Below are 12,407 nucleotides of genomic sequence, written 5' to 3' on the forward strand. Positions count from 1 at the left end.
TAACGTTTCCAATTTAACGTGGCAATTGTGTGCGGTTTCTGGCAACCCTAGTTCTCGCGACTGCCAGCTGAGGTGCAGTGCAGAAAGCGAGGAGTGCGCTGAGTGAATATAAATCAGAGTTTAGTCACTATTCGCTCTCGCTGCGTTATCGCTGTTCACTCGGCTGTATTTTAGTTTATACTGACCCGGATACACGAATTTTCTTAACAATAGGCGCTCACATTCAACCTCGTTATGTAGAGCGCTGAAAATGTAGGTTTTGTTTTGTTATATACCTGTATAATTTTATTTTTGGTCGTATCTAAGTTATGCGAATTTATTTTGTCTATGGTTATGCGCTATTATCAGCATTCTTCTGACCATGGAATTGGGAGGTAGGTATTGTAGGGAGTGGGTACCTACTAATTCCGTGGTTTTGGCATAGGTACCTACAACAATCATTATTATGAACTAAGGCATCGCCTTTAGTTTTTCATTGACATAAACCGCACAAATATTTATTTATCATACATGTTTATTGTATTGCAGACGGGGCTCAAGAGAATTTATTAAAACTGGTGACCTAACTAGCTATTGTGTTTGTAGTCTTAGAATTATTTTTTTTCAAAGAGATTTCATTTTTAATCTTCGTTTTGACATCAAAATGTAATTATTGTTGTCGTAGATACAATATCTACGACAACAATAATTACAATACTATGTAGGTACTTACCTAAATATTAAATTATTGCCAGCGTTATGTAATGCCATTGAACAAGACACTTTCGACACAATGCTAAGCAAGATAAGTACCTCAAGTGCAGACTAGTGTTCTTTTATAAATAAACTACACAAATGCATTTTATTTCTAGAAATTATAAGTTATTATAAAATCATTTTTAGAGTGCTTACTTATTTCTCTTTTATACCTAGCTTTGATTTTAGCCCTTGTTTATTAGAATAAAATGTAATATTTAGTAACCGTTGCTTGTTCGGATAGAGTTTAACGTTTAACACGTTAGAAGACTAAGCTATTACTTTGAGTTATGTAAGCTTTCGCACTAACCATATGCATGTATTGTGCATTTCTGAATGCATCAAGCCATTATGGATTACTACCTGCAAATTGCGACGCCGCCGTCGCTCCTGTGATGAATAGAAGATTCGCGTGTAGGTATTTCATATAATACTTCAAGTTTTGCATAAAACAAACGTAACAGATGGTGTAACAATTGTATAGGTATATTACAATTGTCTGCGTTTTTAGTCTCCTTACATAACTTTAAATAGGTATCCATCCAACCGATTTCGATCTTGGTGACCACAATTATTTGTTAACAATTTTATTTTCCTCGCTGTTGTGCTCGCAGTTTTTAATAAATAATAATACCAACTTGTTAAGGTGCCGCCCTTGGAATGATAAAATAAAATATAGCAGATATATCAATACATATAATATAATTGAAGAAAGGTCAAACTTGTACATTGGATATATTTTTTTAATTCTTCATGGAATATACTTAGTTACTGATATAGATGTCGAAAATATAGTTTTGGAAATTTTTGTCTGCCTGTCTGTCTGTCTCAACGCGTATCACTCGAAATCTACTGGACCGATTTGCTTGAAATTTGGTATGCAGGTACCTTATATACCGGGTTAACATCTTAGATACATTTCATCCCGGTAAATAGTCAAGTTCCCGTAGGATAATTGAAAAACTAATTATGAATCAAAAATGCCTCAGAATCCCGAGTTAACATTTTATAGACATTTCGTCCCGGAAAATGAGGAGGGTCCTGTAGGAAAATTAGATACATTTCATCCCGGTAAATGATCAGGTCCCCGTAGGATAATTGAAAAACTAATTATGAATCAAAATTGCCTCGGAATCTCGGGTTAACATTTTATAGACATTTCATCCCGGAAAATGAGAAGGGTTCTGTAGGAAAATTTAAATAACAATCCACGGAGCCGATTTACTTATTTAAAATTTTGTAGAAAAGTGTAAACAGAATATAAACAAATTGTACGGGACGTAAAACGTCATGGAAAATAGGACGGCACGCGTTGCAGAAAGCGGGAGTGAGAGTAGGAGCGGGAAATGGGAAGATGAGGAGAAAGATGATCTGCTGTTGACTCTACACATTAAATTAATCTGTGACTTAGACAGTAAAGAAATTTAAAAGATAAATGTTTATGTTGGGAGCTTTCGAAGGTTTAATTAGAAAATAATCGAGATAAGGCGGCCGCGGTCATAAAATTCAAGAGACGTTACTACATGCCGAGAATGAAACCGAGGACAAACTCAGATGAGAGAAGTGATCGAAGTCTGGAGATGAACCTAAATCTAGTTAACGCGTAAACTTGTACAGTAATAAAGTTCCATAGATTACTTGGAAAGCGGAACAACTTGTCGCGACCTTACGGAAATTAGTATTCAGCGAAAATGTGCTGGAAAATTTGGATATTTAATTTTAATTGACTATAATAAATATATACATAGTAGTAGTTTAGTCTCGGCGTTACTACGGAGTCCCGGCTTAGGTCCTTGTATATTTGTCATCCTAATATTATGCTTATATTTCTGAGGGCTACCCTCGGAAAATGAGGATGACAAATATTTATAACTATGCCTACCTACTACCTTTAGGTAACTATACTATTTCAGTGTACCAGTCCGTATACAAACGCCTTAACATATCATCATTTCAATTACTGGCAGAATTTAATTTAAAAATACAGTTAACTTTATATTTTATTAACTTTATATCATCATTCGTTTAATCATCATTTCAGCCACAGGGACTGTTTAACAGATTATGCATCATTCGTTGACACATCCCAAATCCAGGCGGCAATTTGTAGGTTCTGCTGGCGGAACAGCAATTATAACTTTTTAATGGTAGACGTTTTTATATTGTTATCAGCACTAAGCTGGAATAACTGGAATTCTTTGTTGATATACATATCATATATATCATGACATGGATCACTATGTATCCATCTTCTCCTAATCAGAGTGAAAAAACCAAAAAAGGCATTCAAATTCTAGATACCTATACCTTATTGAAAATTAACATACCAAAAAATAGATACGATTTCCAGCAGGAAAATAAGAAGGGGCGGCGTGAGACTTCCCAATTTTTTTCTTCAAAAACATCCAAAGACTTAGATCTTTATCTTATCTTTAAGTCTATAATTTATTATCGCTTTAACTGAGCGAAGCTGAGACGGACCGCTAGTAAATTTTATAATAACCTCATATAAATATTACGCACTATTATATAAATTTTGTAGGAAATTACGTAAACCCAATTAGAAGACCTTCTCCCTTCATTAATATTGTATTTACAATCACTTCCCTTATACTAACAGTACAAACTTACTATTATCTTCTTCGAGGCCCATTCCAAAGTCAGCAAGAGCAAATAATTTCATTAATATTTCAGAGAAGAATTTACACACTGCTATTAGCTTAATAAACTTTGATAAAAAGGAATTTTTAGGATTCTGCAGCAAAATGTCGACGAACTCTGGGTCATCATGTCAGACTGCTACAGCGGAGGGGGTTCCGGATTAGATCCCCGGATGAGATTTATATATGAGAACATAGGTACTATTTGTATCTATTATCAGTAACTCTGTGTAGTATGTACTTATATGATATCAATTTTGTTTCAAATTTACCAAATAGAAAAAATTCTGACACAAAACATTTCACCTATGTTGTTACTGAGGACATCAAATTATTGAATGTATCATATAGGTATGGAATGTAGTTACTGAGTAAGCAACCTGGATGCCCTGTATCTGTATCATTTTCCTAAATACCTACAGAGAAAATTGGTGAAATTCAAACTTTACATTTCATACAACGATTTTAATTTTACTATTTGTAGGCACTTTTAAAATGTTTTTTTTTTCATATATCTATTGACGACTATCTGAACCGAGAGAGGAATTCAGGTTAATCAGAAAATGATCTTTTTCTAGTCTAGACATAAGTCTAGAACTTACTTTGGGGCTAGCTCAATCTGTGTAATTTGTTCTTATATATGTATTAATATTGTCATCTACATTTAGGTACCAGCTAAAATCAGCGTTGTGGCCTCCGATCGCATTGCACAAAGCTGAGCTGGCTTCGTTTTCGGTATACTACTTATACCACCAAAAACATTTTCATGTAAAAATGTTGCCAATACGAGTCTAGTTTGCTAGAGTCTAGTTTGGTAGTTATCAGACATCGTATAAAGCCAAGCTCCAAAGACTACACGGTCTAAACCTACAAGCCCTAACTTCACAAACTCTACACCTACACACTTTAGTCAAAATGTATGACAAAGTGGATAGATTTAATGTAGAGGCAAGATTCTTGATAGGTATATACGCCCTAATTATAGTAAAACATGTGGCTCGCCCGTTTCGTTACACTAGAAATAAGATAGATAACGAATACCTATGAAATCTACATGACAGTAGCCAAGCCACACGTTTTAACTAAATGTAGAGTATTAATATATTTTATTGAGAGGCAGTATCCAAACATGGACACGTTCAGAAAGAGCCTCAAAGAGTGGGATCTAGACGATGCAATCTTGGAACGCTGTGAAGGTAAACGCTCATCGCGATCTGGTGGACTTTTTGTCAACCTTCTCAAGCGAAGAAACGGAAGAAATATTATATCGTTTAGTGGAAGGCATAGTTTTGATAACTTTAAGGCAAAAGAAAAATGTATTGTTTTATATGGTTTTATTTATGATAAAAAATTTAACTAGGTATCTGGCTTTATCCAAACCAAAGTTACGAAGTCCAAAATACGACGAAACGTTTAAAGGTAAAAGGTAGTGCCCTTGCGCATCACTCGACTCGTCTTGGCGGGCACGCCATTACTGCTTAAGTATGTAGCAAATGTAAAAACTAAATAATTTTGCCGAATAAAGTATTTCTTTCTTTCATTTATTTATACATGTACTTTATGAAATTACCTACCTTTTGTATACTAAGTGAGATGTAGGTAACAACGAATTAGTCGATAATCCGTACAACATCTAGCCCGTGGTAGGTAACTAACTACATACCTACCTCTACATATATTTCTTGTCTATTATTCTCAAAATACCTAAACAGACTTTGGTACACGTACCATTTGAAAATTTGGCGGCAATAATGGTGTAATAGTGATGTCTTTGTTCATTTACAAATCGATCATTCAATATATTTGATTGAGATATTTTAGAATATTGTATTTAAAAGGTATTGATGCATTAAAAACAATGTTTTGTAACCAGATTGTATTATTAAATTAATTATACTATGAACAAAGAAAATCAGACGCGCTCATATTTTTTGTTATTTATATAGAAGTTATAACGGCACACCAGTGTCCTTCGTGGCGTAGGTACCTAATAAATCAATACCGTTACAAGGCAATCTAATGCATCTCTTATGTGCACCGCGTGTGTCGCCGGCTCTCTCAATTTCGTTGATATTTACAGATGTGTATACAGGTCGAATATTGCTCCTGCGTCGTCGATCATTTAAATACTCTTTGCTTTAATTTTATAGAAACCTGTAATATACAACTTATTTGTGAGTTTATCTGGAATTGTGACGACCCATTATTATAAAATCTTTCATAGGTACTCTTGGCTGTTTTTAAACACTAGAATCCGCGCTTTAAAGTTAATAATTGATACCTACCAACCTAATTCGTTTTCTCTTTCCACCATGTCTTGGCAGAAGCGATGATTCCGAGAAATGCTAGCTTGATGTCGTCAAGAATGATGTGTGGAAGTGGAGTGTTCATAATATTCCCGAATGCATAGCGACGTTGCAGTTATGGCAGTGAGCAAATAACACGTTTATTTTATTGAGAGGTAGTATCTAACTTGTTATGTAGTTGATCGTGGAATGTTGATCCTCCAGAGATAGGCCTCTTTCCGTCTATGCTATCGTCTCTGTCTTGGGCAATCGTTATCTTTTTGTTGCCAACAATCACAGAGGGCTTTAGATGATGATGTCGAATTCCAGAGAAATTAAAATTATACTATTGTAATTAGTTGAGAGCTTCGTTTTAAGAAAATATAAATATATTAAGACACATCATACAGATTGAGCTTACCCCAAAGTAAGTTCGAGACTTGTGTTATGGGATACTAACTCAACGATACTATATTTTATAGCAAATATATATATAGATAAAACCCGATCCAATCAGTAAACGATAATTTTCCATCCTTACTCGACCGGGGATCGAACCCGGGACTTCTCGGTTCAGAGGCAAGCACTTTACCACTGCCCCACCGAGGTCAACAGTATGTGAATTACACATTTCTAGAAAACTGAAGACGGCGGGTTAGCATATCCAAATGAGATGAGCCATATAATTTCCTGGCTCAATCCAGTCCAACTCGTACAAAGTGGCAGATTGAGCATTGTAAGTTTTACAATTACACACACACACATTAAAGGACAAAAGATATTTTCATTCTATCCCGTTTATTTTCGTGTATTCGCTTTCGTTTATAATTTTCTCTGTTTACCCAGCAACAGACTGACTTTGCTACTTGCGATAAAATTTCAAATAACATAGCGTGAGCTATGTATGTACATGCACACTTTGCGATTGAGGGCGCCACTGGTATCACAACAATCAAAGTCGATAGATTGTAATTTTCCGTTAGACTGTTTGTTATCGATTCTCATTGAAATGACGACGGGGCTACGCACTTTCTGTCACTTCTCTTTCATTCATTCATTTGTTCAACTATGACAGTTATGTCAGTCATTCACTCAGTCGATTCTGTACACAATTTCGCTCTGTGGTGATGTGAGTGATGTGATGATTGTGGTGGATTTCTTATTGCTAGGGCGCGGCGGATCCGTTATCTATTTGATATTACCCACAAAATCATAATATTGTGTGATTGTTATTCAAAAGTCTCTCTCCCACATTGTTCTTGCCGTCAGTAGTCAGATAAAACTATCAAAGCTTTGTGCAACGTGGTAAGTAAAATTACAACATACCTTTTGAAATCAATACCTTCATTGACATTGTACCTATATTTATTGTTTGTAACATTTTTATGCAAAGCATTATAGGCAAATAATTATTGAAGTATCAGAAAGAAATAATGTCTTTATATGCACTCGTTGCAGGTAGCACTTAGATATGTACCAACTTTGAAGTACATTTTTGTATAGTTTGCCCAGCATGCATCTTGCCTCCTCTATTTGTGAGGATGCATAGGTATGCATAACAAAGGTTTCTAGACCACCAACAATTACACCTAAGTACTTAGCAGTCTTTTAGGCAAATTTTATACCTATCACTTTACTGCCCACTCATTAATTGTTTTGTTGACTACCTAATTTCATTTGATTGTATAGTAACAGGTGGAATAGTGGTGACAAGGCCTTTGCCCAACATTGGGGCATAACATCTGTAGGCTAAAAAACATTAAATAATCTATTCAGAGGTAAATAAATATGAAAAACAATATAAAAGCTTATTAGTTATTTGCTGTGCGAAAATATTGAATATTATATACCAACATGAATTTTTATGAATTGTTTTCTACTGGATAGTTGAATATTTTTTATATAACAGTCTGTCCCAGATTTGCTTTAGTTAAACATAATAAATTATAGACCTAAACCTTTCTTAGGAATCTTACTATCAATTGATGAATGCATGAAAATTCATGCAGTTTTTGAGTTATCGTGAACATATGTATAAGGATAAATACTAGTACTAATAAAAAAGAAGTGCAAATTACAGTGGAACATGTGACAATTTTGTGATCAAATTTTAAAATATATTAAAATAAACTTATATTATCCAAGACTCAAAACCTGAGTGATGTGATTTGAACTACTTATTCTTCATTTAATTTGTTGTATGTAAGTTGAAATTTTGTATTTTTAATGGTGTTAATGGCAATTATATATATAACCAACACACTTTTTCAAATATTCTACAATTTTATTATCATTTGCATTGCTAAGTTTCCTTAGACACTTTCTTATTACTAATTAGATTGTGGATAAAAAGAAAAACATCACTGTATTAAGTTCATATATTTTATGAGTGATGCTTAGCGACCTAAAATATTTTCTTTTCTGTCTGAAATAAAAATGCTATTGCGATTGTTATCTAATTGGCCGCTCACTGTATTATTATTACTTTTGGAAATGTGTGGAGTGCAACAGTCTGGTGTTCAGACCTACCACTACAACCATTTCACGCATCCTCTCATTGGTCATTGTAACTGAAAACTTCAGTCCAACTCCACTTTCAAAGTAGTACACACTTCTCTTGTTTCTCACATGTTAGACAAGAATATGGTTTGTATTAACTACTTTTTTCTTGCACTCATATGATGCTGAAAGTCCTTCACCCAGATGTATTGAATAGACTTTTTAGACTGTCTCTAGCATATGACTGATATCCCTGAAACAGGTACAAAGTGGATTTGACTGTGTTCAATATGTAGCTTTGACAATGTTTCTAGGAGGTAAATGGACACAAATAGTTTTTACTTCTTTATTTAATTTTTTTGTTTTTACTTTTGATACAAATGGAAGAAGGAGCATTGAAGTTACTAGCTGTCCTCTGCTCCCACTGGATTTTTTGTTGTTTTGCAATAAAAATTTCACATCCTTTTTATTGCCATATGTGGGCTTGCCACCCATCTCTGTTAACAAACAGGGATGGATTAAGGGCCATTATACATAATGATGGACCCTGTATACATATGTAGGTATATAATAGTAGATTAAAATGACGTCATGTTTGCATAAAGCCAATTAGATGGATGATAATACTCTAGAGGCCATGGATTTAATAAGTGCTTCGTACGAAGTACCTACTAATTCCATGCCTGAGGCCTAATAATAAACATCAGTCATTAAACTGTCGTGTAAAGAAATCTATAACATAATAATGTTAATCGGGGAAATTATTTGCTTAACCAATGATTAGTTTTGTTAAATGAACCACAGTTTGAAGAAGCAGCATTGTTTTATGAGTAATTGGCAATAGTGGACGTGCGGAAATATTTTATTAATAGAGAAAAAGCAGTGTGCGGTACTCGGTACATGTACACGAAAAATTTAAATTGCCTTACACACACGAGACGAGGCTATTGGCCGCTTGCGAATCGGAACGGGACGGCGTTTGGGTCGATGTACTCCGCGTAGCGTAGAGTATGGAGAGTGTGGAAGTAACGATCAGTTTCATGTTACAGTTATATTGAACGTATCATCCTAGGAAAACTCTTATACATATTTATATAATAATAAGAATATTATATTAAAAAGGCGAAAGTTTGTGTGTAGGTATGTTTGTTACATCTTAACGCTTAAAAGGCTGAGCGATTTTGAGGTAGGTAGCTATGATCCACATTTTATCCCTAAAGTACATACGCAATTCCGTGGGATATTAATTTTACCAGTAAGATAAAATTAATGTCAACAACTTCTGATCACTACAGAACTCTATAAGAAAGCATCTTCTAGCAATCATTTTAATTAGATCGTGAGAGACCAAAGACGGTGTCGCTCATTGTTGTGTAACCATTTGACCGAAATGATTATACCTACCTACCCACTTACCTAAGTGTAGATGTGCCTTTGTACTTTCTTACCCACTTAGCTATTGTGCTGCTTTAGCTCATCTAAGAGTTTTTAACACGACCTCGGTGGCGCAGTGGTAAAGTGCTTGCCTCCGAGAAGTCCCGGGTTCGATCTCCGGTCGGGTCAGGATGGAAAAATGATCTTTTTCTGATTGGCCCGAGTCTTGGATGTGTATCTATATAAAAAAAGTATAGTATCGTTAAGTTAGTTAGTATCCCATAACACAAGTCTAGAACTTAATTTGGGGCTAGCTCAATCTGTATAGCATTATCTAAATCGCTTTCGACATCTTGTCACTTTCAGTCACAGTGAGGGATGGACACTACTTTATTTGATATTTATCTTTGGTTATCGAAATTTTCCATTTACTAAGCTGTATACCTTAGCTTGCTTGCTGTGTACTTATTGAAATATAATGAACACAAATGATCCTCAAAAGAAAGAACAAAATTCTTGATCACTTCCTGGTCTGCCCTGATATAAGTAGGTACGTCAATCATATCACAAAATAAATGTTGCTCTGAAACTTCGATTTTTTTTTCCTTTAAGGATAGAGTAGGATACGGTAGACAATGAGTAACTTAGAGATTTTAGATATTTCCTAACACGCCTATCTGTTTAAAAAATAATGCAGAGTGAATTTTCAGCTTTTTATCTTGAAAATTGTATTAAGTCCCATACAATTTTTAAGGGTTAATTTTCAGGAAAAACTGAAACATGTATTCAATAATTTATTGCAAACAACTTAAATAGAAAATTTCAAGTCACTAACTTCAGCGGTGTAGAACTTTCATTTAAAAGGTATTCACACCCTTCGCGGTGGAATTTCCAAAAATCGTCTCTTAGTGCTCACCTACACTCCCCAGGAAACCTAATGCAAAATTTCAGCTTTCTACGCCCAGTAGTTTCGGTTGTAGGTACGTTGTCTGTCAGTCAGTCAGTAACGCAAGAGTTTTGTATAATATATATATAATTCAATGACTTATAACTCGCAGTTACTCGTACTGCGAGTTTAGCGGTACGGATCCCCAAAAATATAAAAAACCTGTCAAGTGCGAGTTAGGCTCGCGCATAGAGGGTTCCGTACAAAATTTTGAAGATTCGGCTGCGATTTCATAACCGGCGGCCTCACTAACGTTATCCCTCTTTGGGTATGCTATGGTTGCCTAGGGACTAACCCTTAGTCGTCCCGTCATCTAATGAGAATGGTGAAAAGCGGGCGTATGCACTCATTTTGTACGAAACTAATTACAAATATATATTTTCTCTGTGATGTACCTAAGCACAAATTACCATTTGGATTTTTTCCTATATCAGCATAGTTCCCTTACTTTATCCCAAATTTTATGATTCTAGGTCATCGGGAAGTACCTTGTAGGTTTTTATTCCTTTGTGAAATCGTAAAATTCACTCATTTAGTATGGAATAAATTACAAATACAACTTTTTTTCTGTAATGTAACTATAAATTACCAATATTTTTCTTATTTGAACTTTTTGCCAAATTTCATGATTGTCAAATGTTGGTTTTGATTCCCTTGTGAAGTCGCAAAATATGCAACAGTTTGATTTTTTCCCAGCTGAAAAAGACCGTCGACCTGGGCATTTGGTATAAATTTCAACTTAATAAATTAACGCGTTTCTGTGAAAAAGGGTCTTGACAGATGGACAACGAAGTGATCATATAAGTGTTCCGTTTTTACCTTTTGAGGTACAGAACCCTAAAAATCGACGAAATATACTGGCGGCTATTGCCCTTGACATCCTCCGCATGTGAGTAGGTAGGTATACTTTATAATCATAGCCTGTGTTGCTCGCATGTTTTAAGTACACATTATACGCTATTCGTACCTACCTGCATTTGACTACATTTTGATTTCAATAGCTTATATCACTAGGCCTAGGCATTCGCTTTGGTAACAAATATTATTGGAAGGTCAACCCAAAATTATTATTTGCATAAGGAGCCAAATAAACGCCTAAAATATAGCAGCCATTTCTCCTCCCACACAGATTGTGGAAGTCAATCAAGGGATCTTGTCAGGCCAATAGTCTAGAGACATGACTAAATATCAATTCAAACAATAAACTCCATTTCAGTGTTTATCAACAACCTCAACTCCCTATCCTATCTACCTCGTAAGGAATAAGACGTGATGTATCTGTATCAAAATTATTACTACAATTCAACTAAGCCTACCAAATTTCCTAATACTACAGCTTTGTTGCTACCGACGCGTGTCTATCAAAACATGTAATTATATCACGATAGCTAGTTTCAGTATGGTCAATGGAGAGAGGTGTCGACTACTGTCGACCAGTTCATGAGTCATGGTTGCCTACCTGCGTGGCGCGCCCGTGTCTGTGACACAAATAAAAATTGTAATATGCGTCACTTCCTAAATCATCCACTTAGCAGTAAAGATCACCTCTATAGCAAATAGCGAACTGTACCTATCCATCTGAGTATAGCCATCAATACTTTGTATTAGATAAAGAACATGGCAATCATGACTATTTGTGTGTACTTTTTGCTGCAGACACTTATTTGTATTTCTATGGATATGTATAGTGTTTTTACTGATAAACGGTTTATCTAACTACCATACACATAATTTTTCATATCTTTGCGGTAGTTGTAGTTCCAGAGGAAAACACATCCAAACTCCAACTGTATTAGTATAAATTATATTTCTTAGACCTCTTAGGATGTATTTTTTCACAGGTGTATGCATGCGCCTACGTGACGATTTCGTTCCAAAAACTACCATTATGCCTTTAAGATTATCTCT

At 35.0% G+C, this 12,407-nt stretch overlaps 1 protein-coding gene across 3 annotated transcripts in view; it reads left to right on the top strand.

The window, feature by feature from the left end:
* The first annotated feature begins 6,777 nt into the window (after positions 1 to 6,777).
* Positions 6,778 to 12,407, top strand: part of Evi5 (Ecotropic viral integration site 5) — a 30,097-nt gene continuing 24,467 nt past the window's right edge. For all 3 annotated transcript variants that reach the window (XM_053767637.2, XM_053767638.2, XM_053767639.1), the window contains exon 1: positions 6,778 to 6,985. The gene's annotated coding sequence lies outside the window, so the exon portion shown is untranslated. The remainder of the gene's footprint in view (positions 6,986 to 12,407) is intronic.

The sequence above is a fragment of the Plodia interpunctella genome, chromosome Z (genome assembly GCF_027563975.2).
Source record: "Plodia interpunctella isolate USDA-ARS_2022_Savannah chromosome Z, ilPloInte3.2, whole genome shotgun sequence".
In the NCBI taxonomy this organism is placed as follows: domain Eukaryota; kingdom Metazoa; phylum Arthropoda; class Insecta; order Lepidoptera; family Pyralidae; genus Plodia; species Plodia interpunctella.